General features: G+C 48.0%; 1 protein-coding gene and 1 pseudogene across 2 annotated transcripts in view; both read left to right on the top strand.

Moving 5' to 3' along the window:
- Positions 1 to 2,719, top strand: part of LOC309566890 — a 41,672-nt pseudogene extending 38,953 nt beyond the window's left edge. The window contains exon 3 of the transcript in view: positions 2,597 to 2,719. The product of the transcript in view is annotated as an uncharacterized misc_RNA (transcript). The remainder of the gene's footprint in view (positions 1 to 2,596) is intronic.
- The window catches only part of HID1 (HID1 domain containing), a 283,981-nt gene that overhangs the window by 41,216 nt on the left and 224,493 nt on the right, over positions 1 to 18,272 (top strand). The window lies entirely within an intron of this gene.

Below are 18,272 nucleotides of genomic sequence, written 5' to 3'. Positions count from 1 at the left end.
TGCAGCTGAAGCTGTAACGGAGGCGCAGGTGCCCTTTGGCACTCACAAGCCATCCAAAGCAGCAAAGGTGTTTCCTTTCCCTGCCTATTTTGACAGAATTGTCACTAAACAGTGGGGAAGACCGTGGGGTCCCTAAACGCTTTACTAGGCGTTACCCCTATGAGGAGTCCCTTCTTAAGAAGTGGACTGTGCCAACGGTGGTGACCCCCCTGGTTTCCAGATTAAACAAGGCAACCATAATTCTGGTTGAAGAGTCCCAGGCCTTTAAGGATCTGGCTGACCGTGGAGGCAGAGGCTGTGGCCCGTACTATGTACACTCTGGCTGGTTCGGTAATGAGGCTGATATTCACCATTGCCCTAGTGTTGCAAACTCTGTCCAAGTGGGCTAAGCTCCTACACCATGACCTGGAGAGGGAACCGCTACCCCCCCCCCCTGCCTCTACCGAGCTGGCAGACCAGCTGGTCCAGGGGCTGCAGTTTATATGCCTTTTTGGATGTGGCTCCCCTGATGGCTTACCTCTCTGTTTTGGCAGCGGTCCTTCGGCGTGTCTTTTGGCTCAAGTGCTGGTCTGCGGATCAGACTTCTAAAAAGGCCTTGATTGAGCTTCCTTTTCAAGGAGATCGCCTGTTTGGAGCTGCCCTGGATTACATTATTGAAGGTCTCACGGGGGGGGGAAGAGTACTTTTCTTCCTCAGGCTACTAAGGGCAAGGAACCCCGTCGTAGACGTGGGCCTTCCTTCTCTGCTCCTACAAAGTTTTTTTTTTTTTTTGTCCCTCAGGGTCACCTGACAAGGGGTCAAAGCCTTTCAGGGCCTCTTCTGGAGGATCCAAACGAACCTGGTCTGGCAAGCCAAGATTGGGCTTCTCCAGACCCATGGACAAGGCTCCTTCTGCATGAAGGTGCGCCCTCAGCCGTATCAGGGGGTGGGGGGAGGTATTTGCTGGTTTGAGGATCCATGGACTTTCCGGGTGCAAGACAAGTGGGTCCACAAAGTCATTCGGTCCGGCTACAAGATAGTTTCGCTCTTGTCCCCGGCAAGGTTTTTTCCTTCCAACTTGCGCCTGTCCCCAGGCCGCTTACAGGGCCTGTTTGGGGGCGGTACAAGAACTGTTCCTTCAAGGGATGATTGTCCCGGTTCCGACTTCGGAACGTTTTTCAGGGTTTTTACTCAAACCTGTTCAGTCCCCAGAAAGGAAGGCAAAGTGCGTCCAATCCTGGACCTAAAGGCGCTCATTCTATGCATGAAGATAAAAAGCCTTCTGTGTGCAGCAGCCCCCTCCCTAATACTTACCTGAGCCCAATCTCTATCCAGCGATGTTGCAGGAGAAACTTGGCAGCCCAGGCTCTCCCTATTCATTGGTTGAGACATTCTGCTGCTGTCAATCAAACTTAGTGAGCCAAGTACTGTGGGGGCACTCGGCAGGAGGGTGGGGCTAGGAGCGCTGAAGAGGGACCCGAGAAAAGGAGGATCCAGGGTGCATTGTGCAAAACCACTGCACAGAGCAGGTAAGTATGACATGTTTATTATTGCAAGAGGCTTGGGAAATGTGTTGAAAAATTGTGTATCTGACCCAGTAGGTACCAGTAAGCAGATACATTGTTGCTATGTAAAGAGACCATATAGGCTTATCATTCATGCAATTTACAGCAGGCTGGGAAAAAGCAATACATTATTGCTTTCACCATTTCTTCCCACACACCAGCTGTTACACTCTCACCAATGGATGTGTTTAGATGTTATGGAGCCCTAGGCATACTTGAATTAGATCTTTCTGTGCAAACTCCGCTCTGTCTTGTGATCGTTGTAGTTTGAAGTTTACCCCTAGGCAGATATTAAACCTACAAATGAATGCAGCTCTGTAATCATTCATACGACATGTAGGCAGTGACGTACAGTAATTGAATTTTACCTGGGATGAGCCTTTTGTAGTTTCTATATAGCCGGGATGGACTGAGAGGAAGAAGCAGCACAAAGAGCCAATTGGTTCATGTACTAACCAGAAGCATGCTGATAGTAGAGCAGGGAGATGAGCTCATCACTGTGCCACTTCTCCTTTTAAAGCGATAGTTCATTACTGTGCCGCTTCTCCTTTTAAAGCGAGAGTTAAGTCTTGCTGATAATAAAAAATGTGCCCCCTGCAGTTTTAAAGTAATATTAAAGGCAATTTAAAAAAAAAAACATGTTCTACTTACCTGCTCTGTGCAATGGTTTTGCACAGAGCAGCCCTGATCCTCCTCTGTTCGGGTGCCCCACCATCATATAGGAGATCACAAACAATGTATGTGATGTGTCAAAATACAGAGCCACACAAGTAGGGATATGGAGATATCGCTATCCCCTCAATATTCCAGATACATCAAGGTACACAACGAATAGACTGCATGTCAGTCTTTTACATACTGAAAGGAACAGAGGCATATTTCTATCAAAACAGTATTTTTAGATGACATTGGTAAGAGATAATGTACAGTGGATATAAAAAGTTTACACACCCATGTTAAAATGTCAGATTTCTGTGATGTAAAAAAAATGAGACAAAGATAAATCATTTCAGAACTTTTTCCACCTTTTTTTTTTTTTTTTTTTTCTAAAGAACAAACGTTTATTGGTTCACAAAGATAAATACACATACAGTCAATGTACAGAGTCACAATATGGCAGCAGTACAAAGACAACAAGAAAAAAGGAAAACCAAGCCATCATACAAGAAGAGTAACCTATTTGAGGCATGAAAGTGCAAGAACCGTTAAATGAGAGGAGCACATACCATTATGCAAAGCTGACTCACGCCCACCCACCACATGAAGCATGAAGCAGAAAACAGGGATGTACATAGCAGCGTAACACAAGCAGGGGGGGTGGCAACGGTGAAACGAACAATCACCCAGAGGAGCAAGTATCCGAAACATGAAGCCACCTGTCCCAAACTTTGTGATAGCGGCCAAGAGAACCCCGACTGGTGTGAATAACTTTCTTATAGGGCAGGGATTGATTAACATCCGCCTTTCACATAGCCAAGTCAGGCCATGTAGGTTGGATCCAAGTACGGGCAATCAGTTTTCTAGCACAAAAGAGGGTTTCATGGTGGAATTTAGTGGTATGCTTATCAATATCCTCATCGGGAAATATGCCCAGAAGGCAGACCTTAGGATCCAAGGAGACAGGAGCGCCCATGCGGTCATGTAGGAATTGGATAACCTGTGCCCAGAATCCCTGGATACGGGGGCAGTGCCACAACAGATGCCCAAACGTGCCTGGACACAATAGACATTTGGGGCATGTGGGGTCTCTGGAGGGGGCAAATCTAGCTATTCTATCCAGGGAGAGGTATGCTCTGTGAAGTATGTACACCTGGGTTAGTCTATCGGACAGTTTGGGTGAAACATGCGTACAGGTTTCAAGGGCCTCCGTCCAGTCATCATCGTCAAGGTCACCTGTATCCTCTGTCCAGCGAGGGCGAATGCTAAATGCCAGGGTCGTGACGGATTTAGATGTCAGCATGTTGTACAGAAGGGATATAAGCTTGCGGGAGTCAGATCCAGTCAGGACGTCCAAAAGGTCAACCGTGGGCAAGTCTGGATAGCGGCCTCCAAATTGAGCATGGAGGGCATGCCGGAGTTGATAGTAGCGGTAGTACATGGTAGGGGGGAAGGTCAAATTCGGGCCGCAACTGGGAAAAGGGTGTAATCACCCCCTCCCGTAGTACATGGGAAAGATACATTACTCCCTTGGTCATCCACAGCCCAGAATCCGGTAATTGAAGCAGCTCAGGCAAATGTCGGTTAAGCCACAGGGGAGTCTTAGCGTGGAACACCGGGTCACCCGTTTTAGTAACAGCCAAATCCCATATCCTCCCTCCTATAATGAGAAGAGACAGCGCTCGACACCGGGGCAGTCGAGTGCCCACCTGCCCCCCTGAGAACATCGCAAAAGGGGTGAGGGCTCGAGGCTATGGCAGGAGGACAAGCCAAGGCCATGTACCTAGGAGTGTCCAAAGCATTAATATGGTAAAAATTGGATAGTTGAGACACGAGATAGTATGCTCCAAAATCAGGGACATCTTGGTAGGCTTTTGAGCATGACGCCAAGCCAGTTTATGTCTACTCGAGCCCCATACGAAAGTTTTCAGTAGTCGTTCAAGGATCGCAAAATATTTATAAGGAATATAAGTAGGAGAATGCCATAAGGTATAGAGGATTTTGGGTAGGAGAATCATCTTAATTAAGTTCACGCGACCCATCACTCCGATGGCAACGCGGGACCAAATTTGAGTTTTATGCTTAATCAGGGCGTACAAGGGCTCAATATTGAGAGAAATATAATCCGCGAGGGTACGGGTAACGTGCACACCTAGGTGTTTAAGGGTAGATACGCGTAACAATGGCAAAAGAGACTGTTCCCTCGACTGGGGGAAAACATCCAGAGATAAAATCTGTGATTTATCCCAGTTGATGGTCAGGCCTGAGAACTTACCAAAGGTATTAATGAGGGCCAGGGCTTCTGACAAAGAAGGGCCAGGGTCAGCTAAATAAAGAATCATATCAACTGCATAGAGGCCTATTTTATCAACATGGTCGCCGCGGTGAAGGCCAGTGATAGCGGGGTGTGCCCGCATGGCAATGGCCAGAGGCTCGACTGCCAGGGCATATAAAAGTGAGGAAATCGGGCAACCCTGCCGAGTACCTCCGAGAGGTATGACCATTCGCCAAGCACAGGGACGATGGTAGAGGATGGTCAGCCACTTCACAAAGTTAGGCCCGAAGCGCTCCAGACATTGCCATAAGTATTGCCACTCAACTGAGTCAAAGGCCTTGGCGGCATCCAAGGACACCAAGACCCGCGTACCCACCAAGTAATGCGTTGCCTGCACATTCATGAACAAGCGCCGGGTATTGCACGCCGTGTTCTTGGAGGGCATAAAACCTGTTTGATCCGAGTGTATGAGGGAATGAATAACCTTGTTAAGGCGCAGGGCCAGTATTTTGGCTAGAATTTTAATATCGCACTGGAGGAGGGAAATGGGACGATAAGATTCTGGATATTTAAGGTCCTTATCGGGTTTGGGTATAAGGACAATTAGGGCTGCGCTCATAGCAACAGGACTATCCTCGAACATAGCGTTATAAACCTCAAGGAGTATCTCCGAGAACTGGGAATAAAATTTGGCCGGGAGGCCATCCGAACCCGGTGCCTTGGCCGTGCAAAGCAGGAGAGGGCCTCAGTGATATCGTCGACCGGCAGGGGGGCGTCAAGGGCAGAGGCCTGATCGGCAGATAAAGTAGGGAACGTAATGGAATTGAGTAGAGCTGTCAGATCGGAAGGGTAAAACTGCACCTTGGACGTGTAGACATCTCCGAAGAAGGAGGCAAACTCCCTCCGCAGCCGGATCTTAAGGATCTCCGGATGCGACCCGGTGGAGGGAAATAACAACCGGGGGTTTGTCATGGAGATGCGCCAAGTAGGCGAGGAGCTTACCTGCCTTCTCACCAAATTCAAAAGCCCGTTGTTTGCAGAAAAAGAGCTTGCGATTGGCACGCTCCCGGCAGAGCTGTTCTATTGCCCTAGTCTGCAGATTCAGACTAGCAAGTAGCTCCGAGGAGGGCACCAGAGCATATTGACTCTCCAGCGCTGCAAGTTGGCGCTCTGCCGAGGAGTACTCCAACCGAGAGGACTTCTTGAACCTGGAGATGCGCTCCGATAAGAGCATTTTAGCATGAAGTTTAAACGCTTCCCACACTGTTAAGGGAGAGGCTGTTGGGTCATTAGTATCAAAGAATTACGTCCATTCCCTTTTCAAGGCCGTCCATCCCCGGGACAACAGAGAGCCAGAAAGGATTCAGGCGCCAGTGGCTCCGAGGAGGGCTGGGAAAGGAGGTCAAAGAAATCCAGTACGGGGCATGGTCGGAAAGCAGGCGGGGCCCAAACCCCGCGGCCCACAGACCAGGTGTCAGGGAGCGCGAAAGCCAAAATAGAGTCAATTCTCGACAAGGAGGAATGGGTGGGAGAGTAGCAGGAGTAGGCATGAGAAGTAGGGTAGAGAGGTCTCCAGGTGTCCACCAAGTCAAAGTCCGTGTGCAGTCTACTAAATCTAGTGTCGGGCCCTGGGTCAGTATTCGTCAGAGAGGGGCTCTGTCTGTCCAACACAGGGTAGGAGACCATATTAAAGTCCCCCAACCATATTGCAGGGATAGAAGGGAACCTGGCCATAAAGTCAAAACCCAATGTAAGAAACATAAGGTGGCGGCACATACCATGCTAAAATTAGGATGTCACGACCACCTATCACACCACGTATAAAAACGTACCTGCCCTGAGAGTCCGTGAGCACCTCCCCCGCCTGGAAAGGAGTACTTTTGGATATGAGTAGGGAGACCCCCCTCGAATACGAGGAGTAAGTGGCGTGAAACGACCAGCCAACCCACGGGCGGCACAGAGACTGCAATAGGTGACCCTCTGCGTGCGTCTCAACCAGGACCATGATGTCGGCACGCTGGTCCTTCAAATAGGAAAGGACAAAGGACCGTTTAATCTTGTCTCGCACCCCTCGTACATTCCAGGTAAGTATTTTTAAAGGGGCCATTGTAGCGGGGACAAGAAGTGACTAGGCGAGGGAAGTGTGAGGACCCCCAGAGCAGGCAGCATCACCCGCCCGAAAAACACAAGCGACAAGTAAAGTTGACTGTGCAGCGAAAAAAATTATAAACTATAAAAGGTGAACCCAAATAAAAACACATGAGCAGGAACATAGAGGTCCCAAATACATTACCCCACCCTACCCACCTGGCTCCACACAGACCTTAACACGTGGGAGCATCAACCCAAAACAAAAACCAAAGGAATAAACAGCAAGGCACAAGTGAGACTTCCATCAGGGCGAACCGAGCCACCAGGGGCCACGGATCACCATTCTCCGAAGGAGGAGCCCTAGTCCAGGGCCCTGTAGTCATTCAGGTGATCAAACGTGAAAGGTTAGCGTGAGCCTGAGGCATCCCGGTCAGCAAGTGAGTGATGTCCCTCTCCGAAGGGATGGAGGAGGCTCAGGGGAGTACGAGGTAGGTGGCGGATCACACGGGTGACCCGAAGCAGGACTCCCCTCCTACCCCAGCCAAATAGGAGACTAACATCTCACAACAGGAAGACATGTCCACAGGGTGGAAGAGAGGTGAAGCTAGGCAGGAGAGGAGCAGTCCCACAGTAAAGAGGTATGTTCAGGGAGAGCACAAATAGCACAGCCAGGCAGGAGATCTACTGTCCTGCAAGAGGCAGGTCCATAGGAGAAAATTACATTTCAAACAGTAAATGCAGCAGCTAGAGGAGTAGAGGGAGTTCAGGGATATTGCAGTATGGGGACAGCTGCAACACAGGGAGGCACAAGGCATTAGGAGATCATAGTGGAAAGCAGCTTCACGGAAGGCCATCCAGCCAAGCCACCGCAGCATCAGGGTCTTCAAAGAAACGCACTCTGTCGTAGGCAACAACATGCAGTCTTGCAGGATATAACATTGAATACTTGAGGTTGCGTATTCGTAAGCGTCGCTTAACTTCAGTGAACTGACTGCGCTGCTTTTGAACTGCAGCAAAGAAATCAGGGAACGCCATAACCGTGTGATTATCCAGAGGAATGTTGCACCTCTCACGGGCTAGGCGAAGCACCGCATCCCTGTCTCTGTAGTTTAGGAACCTGGCTATAAACACTCGCGGTGGGGCACCTTGAGGAGGCTTCTTAGCGGGCATCCTGTGGGCTCTCTCTACCACAAATGCCTGGGAGAAGGCGGCTCGGCTGTATGTGGTGACTAGCAGGTTTTCCAAAAATGTGGCAGGGTCTGCGCCTTCTGTCCCCTAAGGGAGACCGATGAAGCGTATATTATTCCGCCTTGCACGGTTTTCCAAGTCATCCTGCTTTGAAAAATAGTTGTGCAATGTCCCTGGAGGCCTGCTCCACTGATGTGCAGACTGGAGGGAGCTCATCCTCCACCACCCCCAAACGGTCCTCCACCTCGGTCACCCGCCCCCTGAGTTTTTGCATGACCTGGCGGATTCAAGATACGTCCACCTTAACCTCCTCTATTTTCGAGGTGAGAGTGGCCTGGCAGTGTGATATGGCATCTAGGATCTTACCGCTGTCCGAGAGCTGCGCGGCCGGATCCGGAGTGGGGGATGGGCCGTCGCCATCCAGGTCATTATGTAGGATATCTACTGGATGAGTCGGCTACGCGACTCTCCGGTTCGGACTCTGTCGGACAATGCCACGGCCGTGGCTTTCATCAAGGGGGCACCAGGAGTGCTCTGGCAGCCACAGAGGTGGCCGAGATTCTGGTTTGGGCGGAAGCCAATCTTCCTGCTCTTTCCGCAGTCCACATGTGGAGAATTAGCAGGCGGATTACCTAAATCGTCAAGTGTTGGATGAAGGAGAATAATGCCTATGTACCTGAGCACCATCGCAATCCAGTCATATGCACGAGAGCCTTGGCTCTTGGCTGAGACATCAGTGGGAATCACAGGCTGTTGCGGTCAATGACAGCCAGTAAGCCAATAAGAGAGGGGGGGTGAAGCCAGGCGGTGGATGAGCGGTGTGCCACCTGAAATTGCTTCTTGGAAGCTTGAAATAAATAATACCCTTCCATACAAGAAATTCCTATACATTCACAGAGGGGGGCCCGTCGAAATATAATAAGATTTGGGATAGATGGCTCCAAGAGTTCCAAATGTGTGTTTCAGAGGCACTGCCAGGTTAACCTTCTTAAGTGTAATTTTAAGGGGGACTATTGGGAATAAAATGTCCTAACAGGATTACGCTATGTGGCCTAATTCTTTTTAGCATGAGAGAGACTGTGATCGGAGAAGGATATGATTTCTAGGGAGACCTCATGCAAATATGGTATTATCTATAGAAGATCATTCTTTAACCGTCTGCCTCCCAAGCCTATTCTGACACTATACTTAGAACCCCCAAACATTATACAGTCAGGTCCATAAATATTGGGACATCGACGCAATTCTAATATTTTTGGCTCTATACACCACCACAATGGATTTGAAATGAAACAAACAAGATGTGCTTTAACTGCAGACTTTCAGCTTTAATTTGAGGATATTTACAACCAAATCAGATGAACAGTGTAGGAATTACAACAGTTTTTATATGTGCCTTCCACTTTTTAAGGGACCAAAAGTAATGGGACAGATTAAGAATCATAAATCAAACTTTCACTTTTTAATACTTGGTTGCAAATCCCTTGCAGTCAATTACAGCCTGAAGTCTGGAACGTATAGACATCACCAGATGCTGGGTTTCATCCCTGGTGATGCTCTGCCAGGCCTCTACTGCAACTGTCTTCAGTTCCTGCTTGTTCTTGGGGCATTTTTCCTTCAGTTTTGTCTTCAGCAAGTGAAATGCATGCTCAATCGGATTCAGTTCAGGTGATTGACTTGGCCATTGAATAACATTCCACTTTTTTCCCTTAAACTCTTTGGTTGCTCTTGCAGTATGCTTCGGGTCATTGTCCATCTGCACTGTGAAGCGCCGTCCAATGAGTTCTGAAGCATTTGGCTGAATATGAGCAGATAATATTGCCCGAAACACTTCAGAATTCATCCTGCCACTTTTGTCAGCAGTCACATCATCAATAAATAGAAGAGAACCAGTTCCATTGGCAGCCATACATGCCCACGCCATGACACTACCACCACCATGCTTCACTGATGAGGTGATATGCTTTGGATCATGAGCAGTTCATTTCCTTCTCCATACTCTTCTCTTCCCATCACTCTGGTACAAGTTGATCTTGGTCTCATCTGTCCATAGGATGTTGTTCCAGAACTGTGAAGGCTTTTTTAGATGTTGTTTGGCAAACTCTAATCTGGCCTTCCTGTTTTTGAGGCTCACCAATGGTTTACATCTTGTGGTGAACCCTCTGTATTCCCTCTTGTGAAGTCTTCTCTTGGTTGTTGACTTTGACACACATACACCTACCTCCTGGAGAGTGTCCTTGATCTGGCCAACTGTTGTGAAGGGTGTTTTATTCACCAGGGAAAGAATTCTTCGGTCATCAACCACAGTTGTTTTCCATGGTCTTCCGGGTCTTTTGGTGTTGCTGAGCTCACCGGTGCGTTCTTTCTTTTTAAGGATGTTCCAAACAGTTGATTTGGCCACACCTAATGTTTTTGCTATCTCTCTGATGGGTTTGTTTTGTTTTTTCAGCCTAATGATGGCTTGCTTCACTGATAGTGACAGCTCTTTGGATCTCATATTGAGAGTTGACACTTGACAGCAACAGATTCCAAATGCAAATGGCACACTTGAAATTAACTCTGGACCTTTTATCTGCTCCTTGTAAATGGGATAATGAGGGAATAACACACACCTGGCCATGGAACAGCTGAGCAGCCAATTGTCCCATTACTTTTGGTCTCTTAAAAAGTGGGAGGCACATATACAAACGGTTGTAATTCCTACACCTTTCACGTGATTTGGATGTAAATACCCTCAAATTAAAGCTGAAAGTCTGCAGTTAAAGCACATCTTGTCTGTTTCATTTCAAATCCATTGTGGTGGTGTATAGAGCCAAAAAGATTAGAATTGTGTCGATGTCCCAATATTTATGGACCTGACTGTATATTTTCTAGCAGAGACCCTATTGCAAATAATGGCATGTGTTGCAATTTATATCACACGGTATTTGCGAATTTCAAATGCAACTTTTTTTAAAAAGAAAAAACACTTTAAGAAATGATTTGTATAATGTGAAAGATGTTACACCGAGTAATTAGATACTGAACATGTCACGCTTTAAAATTGTGTCTGCCCATAGGGGATGCGCATAGGTGCGCAAATGCGAACGCATACATTACTCCCGCAAGCATATGTAAACAGTGATCGCACCGTACATGTGAGGTATTGTCGTGAAGGCCAGAGCGAGAGCAAAAACTCTAGCACCAGACCTCCTGTGCAACTCTAAACTGGTAACCTGTAAAAGGCGTTTAAAGAGTTGCACAGGAGGTCTGGTGCTAGAGTTATTGCTCTCGCTCTGGCCTTCGCGACAATACCTCACATGTATGATGCGATCACTGTTTACATATACATGCGGGAGTAATGTATGCGTTTGCATTTGCTCGTAAGCGCGGTGGGACAGGCGCTTTTATTTTTTTTGTAATAATTTTATTGCTATCTCAAGGGATGAACAACATGCATAGAATCCCAAAAAAAGAAAAGCTTGATTGATTCTTTAGAACCACTTTAGGTCATATTGTACTAGTATACACTGCATACTAGTACATTATGACAGACTTGCCTACAAACTGAGCCCTCCAGCACTGCGCTATCAAGGATGCATTTTCGCCCAGTCTTCCTTCTGGGTTTTGGATCTTTGGCACATAAAAGCTAGTCCAATGTAATTCTATAAATATCTATACCTAGAATTACACTTTTAAAGTGTTACTAAACCCACAACAGTAAAATCCAGTCTGTATATGCAATAAAGCGTGCTTGTTATACTCCCTGTGGAACCCAAGGGGTTAATTCTCTGCATTGTGTAAAAAAGCTGAATGATCCGGTTTTCTCTGATCTTCCCGCTTCTTCCTCTTCCACTGTACCCAATCTTTCTGCTTATAGGATAGAGCCTAGGAGGCACTCTGCACATGCTATGTTTGTTTTGTATTGCTAAAGAGTTTATTTTTTGTTGGGGAAAGGGCATGTGATCAGCACGAGGCCAATCGGCACCGTCCAGACAGGGTCAGGGGTCATACACCCTTATAGGACAGTCAGAGGAGAATGAAAACTCCTCCTCCAAGCTTTAATCGGGGCTTGGTCAGACACTGATAGAAGTTATAGGACTGCAAAAATAGTTTTTTTGCAGTTTATACAGCCCTGGCCAAAAGTTTTGAGAATGACAAATATTCATTTTCACAGTCTGCTGCTTCAGTGTTTTTAGATTTTTTTTTTTTGTCAGATGTCACTTAGGTATACTGTAATACTTGCAATTATACTTCAGAAGTGTCAAGAGCTTTTATTGGCAATTACATTGAGTTCATGCAAAGAGTCAATATTTGCAGTGTTGACCCTTCTTTTTCAAGACCTCTGCAATTCGCCCTGCCATGCTGTCAGTCAACTTCTGGGCCACATCCTGACTGATGGCAGCCTATTCTTGCAATATTAATGCTTGGAGGATTAAGGTCTGGGGAATTTCCTGGCCATGTACCCAAAATTTCGATGTTTTGTTCCCGAAGTCACTTAGTTATCACTTTGTCCTTATGGCAAGGTGCTCCATCATGCTGGAAAAGGCCTTGTTTTTCACCAAACTGTTCTTGGAAGGTTGGGATAAGTTGCTCTCGGAGGAAGTTTTTGTACTATTCTTTATTCATGGCTGTGTTCTCAGGCAAAATTTGTGAGTGAGCGCACTCCCTTGGCTGAGAAGCAATCCCACACATGAATGGTCTCAGGATGCTTTACTGTTGGCATGACCTAGGTCATAGGTGATGGTAGCTCTCACCGTTTCTTATCCAGGAAAGATTTTTTTTCTGGATGCCCCAAACAAAGGGGATTCATCAGAGAAAATTACTTTTTACCCCAGTCTTTAACAGTCCAATCGCTGTACATTTAGCAGAATATCTGTCGGTCCCTGATGTTTTTCCTGAAGAGAAGTGACTTCTTTGCTGTCCTTCTTGACACCAGGCCATCCTCCAGAAGTCTTCGCCTCACTGTGCGTGCAGACACCCATACCTGCCTGCTGCTATTCCCGAGCAAGCTCTGCACTGGTGGCGCCCCAATCCCGCTGGTGGTGTCCCAATCCCGCAGCTGAATCAACTGTAGGAGACGGGCCTGGCAGTTGCAAAACTTTCATGGGCTCCCTGAAGCCTTCTTCTAAACAATTGATCCTCTCTCCTTGAAGTTCTTGATGATTCTATAAATGGTTGATTTAGGTGCAATCTTAGTAACAGCAATAACCTTGCCTGTAAAACCTGTTTTGTGCAAAGCAATAATGACTGCACGTTTCCTTGCATTTAACCATGATTAACAGAGTAAGGCCCCTTTCACACGGGTGGTATGCCCGGCGGACTCCATTTTGCTCAGCGGGGATTGATCCGACGATCCCCACTGAGCAGGCGGATGACAGCTCCGTCTCCGCTCTGTGTGCAGAGACGGAGCTGTCAGAGCCCCGCTCTCCTCTATGGGAGATCGGATGATAATGGACCGCCTGTTATCCTATCCGATACGATCCTCCAGACAGATAGATAGAAAATAGGGTTTCCATCCGTCCGGATTTCACGGACAGGATCGGATTGGATAGCAGTCGGTGTCACCGCTGACATCAGCTGCTCCATATGGCTGCATGAAGCATCTGATCAGGTCCGCCTGAAAAACTGATAGGCGGACTGGATTGGAAAGCCTGTGTGAAAGGGGCCTAAGAACAATGATTTCAAGCACCACCCTACTTTTACAGCTTCCAGTCTGTTATTCTAGCTGTGAGCATTAGAGTGATTTCCAGCATTGTCCTCGTCAACACTGACACATGTGTTAAAGCAGTAGTATCATGTTTTTTTACACTTTTACCTACAGGTAAGCCTATAATAAGGCTTACCTGTAGGTATAATTAATATCTCCTAAACCGGCACGGTTTAGGAGATTTTTGCAGTGCATGCAGCTGCTCACGCGAGCGGCGCATTCGCTCTGAAGGTCCGCGGGAGTGACGTCATCGCGGCTCCGGCCAATCACAGCGCCGGAGCCGCCGAACCCGGAAGAGACGGCGAGGGATAATGGCGGCGCCCGCAGCGATGTCCGGGGGTCGGTGTCGGGGCTTCGTTCTAAGGTAAGTAATACATAATGAGCTAGTATGCGATGCATACTAGCTCATTATGCCTTTGTCTTGCAGGTTTTTTTTTTTTTTTTTTACTTTTTGGGTTTACAACCGCTTTATTGAGAGAATCGCTGACTTGATTTCAGCTGGTCTTTTTGTCAGGGCTAAAATGCAGTTTTTTTTTTTTTCATGGCAAAGAGGGATTTTGGAATGAATTGCAATTCATCTGATCACTCTTCAGAACATTCTGGAGTATATGCAAATTGCCATCATAAAAACTGAGAAAATGAATATCTGTGTCAGGGCTGTGTTTACTAAAAATCTTTTGGTCAGGGCTGATACTAAAATCATTTGCATTTCCGTGTACTGTGGGAGACCAGATATAGTGCATGCCGGGTCCCTGGTTTAGCAACACTTTAATAACCGATGTCCACAGGTGACTAGAAAAGAAACAAAATAAGGAAAAGGTGTCACAGTTGGTGAAGTCTGAGGCTTTGGTGGTGTCCCCGCTGCCCTAAGCACTGGCCCACGGTACCATTTTATATTAAATCCAGCCTGGTCATTGACTGCCTGGTCCTCCCATGCACACTAAAGGCTTTTAGTAAATATGACATCAATGAGATCCACTAAGCACTGTTTATATCTTACATGGAATCCCGGTGTTACATCTGCATTGTAACTGTATTTAACCACTTGCTTACTGGGCACTTATACCCCCTTCCTGACGAGGCCAATTTTCAGCTTTTTTTTTCATCCTTTTTTTTTACACAAATAGAGCATTATTTTGGTGGTATTTAATCACCACTGGGTTTTTTATTTTTTGCTAAAGAAGAAAAAAAAAGGGGAAAATTTTTTGTCAAAATTTTGCATAACGGGAAATTTTATTTCTCCTTCTGATATACGATGATGAGGCAGCACTGGCTGGCACAGATCGGGACCGATGCCCCTGTAACAGAAGCCGGATACCAGCTTTCTTCTATTCTCCTCACGCTAATAGTGAGGAGAAAGAAAAGCCTAAATGCGGCTTCTATTTACTTCCCTGATCAGCTGTCATTGGCTGACAGATGATCATGTGGTAAAGGGCCACTGTGATTGGCCCTTTTACCCTGTTCTGTTAAAAGCCAAAGGACTCAATAATCACAGAGTGCAGGGGGCACACGAGCAGCGTGATCAAAGGAGGATGTCTGTTGATGCCCTTCCCACACTGGAAGCCCGCGCTGTAGCCATCTTTCGGCTATAGCGCGGGCAGAAAGTGGGTAAACTAGATTCCTTCCGGGGCGTGGCCAAGAGCGGCATGTGAGTGGACGTGTCTCACTGAGCTCCCGCAGACATCTGATCACCGATCCTGTTCCCGGTCTCACAGCTCTGCCATTCTGACGCCCGGCCGCCTTGGGAACACCCGGAGCTCCTGCCTGTTTGATTCCCGGGTGATGCAGCGCCGCAAACCATGGGAAGAAGCCAGGATGCCGGGGATCCAAGATGGCACTGCGGAGGGCCTGCCACAGCGGCCTACTAAAGGGGCTGACAAGCCTGCACCCTCTGGCGGGGGACCCTGGGGATACTGCTCAGCCCACCCTGGCAGATATATTCCTAGCTATCTGTTTACCACTTGCAAGCACAATTTGGCAACCTGACTGAAGCGGTGTCATTGATCCGCCAGGATCTTCAGAAGGTTAGAGAGCGCACTACTGCAGCTGAAGGCAGGATTAGTGAGCTGGAAGATCAGTTGCCTCCTCTGACCAGGGACTTTCAGGACACTGCTCGGCTGACTAGTGCCCTGGAGGCGTGGGCTGAAGACAAGCTCCCTCGCAGCTGAATGCCGTTTGGCTGAACCGGTTCCCCTCCCACATGGCTGCGCAGGGGGTACAGGCGGAGGAGTTGGTTGGCTGCCGGGAGGCTAGTTTTATTGCGGACCCCTCGGAGGCTAACCAGTAGGGCTGGTTGGCGGCGCAGGAGGCCCTCTTGTGCATCAACATGTCTGGGGCTGAGAGGAAACGATTTTTCAATCACTTAGCATTTCATGAGGAGGGGGAGTGTACTAGACGCCTCCTGGCCAAAATAGCTCATTCCCATCAGACTTCCCCCTCGATTGGGGCCCTAAGGGGGAGTGAGTGTCCTTTAGTTAATACCCCTTATAGTCATGGGATGTTCTGGTGTCGTACTACTCGTCATTATATCAGTCGAGGCAGACTCACACTGAGACGGATCTGGTGGAATATGTGGAGGCCATCCCACTGTTGTCCCTGTCTGAGTCAGAGAGGGGCCTTCTTGATGCCCCCCTGACTCTGGAGGAATTGCACCATGCCACTTCCCTCTTTCCTAATACTAAAGCCCCGGACGAGGATGGGATCCCGATTGAAGTGTATATGACGTATGCAGAGGAAACGCTGTCGTGTCTTCTGGAGGTCTTTACGGGGGTGAAACAGAACATGCGGCTGCCCCCTTCAATGTGTAAAGCTAACATTATTCTTCTACTGAAGCCAGGCAAGGCTAGACTGAATCCGGGTTCTTACAGACCTATATCCCTTTTGCAAAGTGACATTAAAATTCTAGCGAAGGTTCTGGCATTGAGACTTTATCAGGTCATTGCCTCCATCATCCATTCGGATCAGTCTGGGTTTATGCCTCAGAAGTCGACTTCTATTAATCTTCGCAGACTTTACCTGAACCTGCAATCCCCGGTGGATAATGGTGGCAATAGAGCTTTGGGCTGTCATGTGGGGCTACCTTTGGGCTGTCATGCGTAAATTTGGGTTTGGGGAGGAATTCATCTCCTGAGTTCAGCTTCTCTATTATTCCCCTCTGGCGGCTATCCGGGAAAATGGGCGCATGTCCCCCTCATTTTTGCTCAACTGGGGTACTAGACAGGGCTGCCCTTTGTCCCCATTGCTATTTGCGCTAGCTATAGAACCCCTTGCTGCCCTTATTAGATCTAACCAGAAGATTGTGGGTTTTAAATATGGCGCCTTGGAAGAAAAAATCATGCTTTACGCGAATGACACCATGCTTTTACTGTGCGACACGTCCCAGTCCCTTTCGGAAGCGATGCCTGTTATTAAGGACTTTGGCTCCTACTCTGGCCTCCTTATTAACTGTACTAAGTCCTCTCTGATGTTTTTGGATGTGGCACCTGGCTGCCAGTCCTTGCCGGATGCGGGTATTCCTATTTGCAGTGAATTCCGGTATTTGGGCATACAGATTACCCTTAACCTGTTGGATTTTGCTAGCCTTAACGTAACTTCCCTGCTGGAGAAGGTGAAAGCCTGGTCCCGGCTCCGCTTGTCTCTAGTGGGTAGGGCCAAAATGATTCTCATGCCGCAATTGTTATATGTCCTCCATAACTCTCCAGTGGTTGTTCATCTGAGGGTGTTCCGCATTGTCAACTCCATTTTTAGGTCTCTTCTGGTTGTCTTAGAACCCCGGGATTAAGCTGGAACACCTCCAACCCTAAAGCCCTAAAGATTTTGGGGGTCTGGCACTCCCGAATCCTTGGCTATATTATTTGGCTTCCCAGTTACAGCATGTGGCCCGGACTATGGGGGGTTTGAGTCTGCTGCCAATCTTATGACCCACACTGTGGGTGCGGTGGCGGCTCTTCTGGAATCCCAACGTTTCAGCAAATCCAACAAACTCTTCCCCACGTATGCTTTCATGCAGAAAACGTGGAATAAGGCCCGACAGCTTCAGCATGTGTTGGGCTTCACTAGCTTTAGTCCAATTTGGGATGATCCCAGATACCCTGAATTGGCCAAGGTGCCCTACGGGGCCAGGTGGGAGTCGTATGGTGTTACCCTCCTGAGACACATTTGTCGGAATGGGACACTCAGGTCAATTTATGACCTGATGGACGCGTTGCTCCTGCCAATCGCCATGAAATTCTACTACCTACAGCTCTGTCATGCGGTCAAGGCCCAGGTGGGGGAGGATCAGTGGGTACAGTCCCCTGCCCCTGTGTTTCACTTTATATCTGAGGTGGGTTCCCTTAAGGGATTCATATCACACTGTTATTCCTTACTATTGGGCTCCTTTTTGGAACAGCACATGGTAGCTTCCTGGGGAAAATGACGTTGGCTCCTTTTGAGGATGAGCAGTGGGAGGAGGCTCTTCAGGCGGTACAACTAAGCTCTTTGAGGTTGTCTCAACTTTATATACTTCACAGGTTCCACTACACCGCGGCGCGACTGCATAGGATGGGCAGGCGAGACACCCCTCTATGTACCAGGTGCATGAGGGACCATGGGGATTTGGTGCACCTTCTGTGGTGGTGTCCAAAGCTCCACACATACTGGAAGGGGTGCTCGACACTCTGTCGGGTGTGTTTGGGATCACACTTTTAGAGGATCCTAAGCTGTGCCTGTTGGGAACTATGGGTGAGGTCCAGGTCCCTGAGATCGCCAAGCAGGCTATTCTGAGGGCCTTGTTCCAGGCCAGGAAACTGATCTTGAGGCACTGGATCTCCCCGAGCCCTCCTATTAA

This window comes from Pelophylax lessonae (genome assembly GCF_965119305.1).
Source record: "Pelophylax lessonae genome assembly, chromosome: 11".
Classification (NCBI taxonomy): Eukaryota; Metazoa; Chordata; class Amphibia; order Anura; family Ranidae; genus Pelophylax; species Pelophylax lessonae.
The sequence above is the reverse complement of the archived record's forward strand: the minus strand, read 5'-3'. Positions and strand labels throughout refer to the sequence as shown.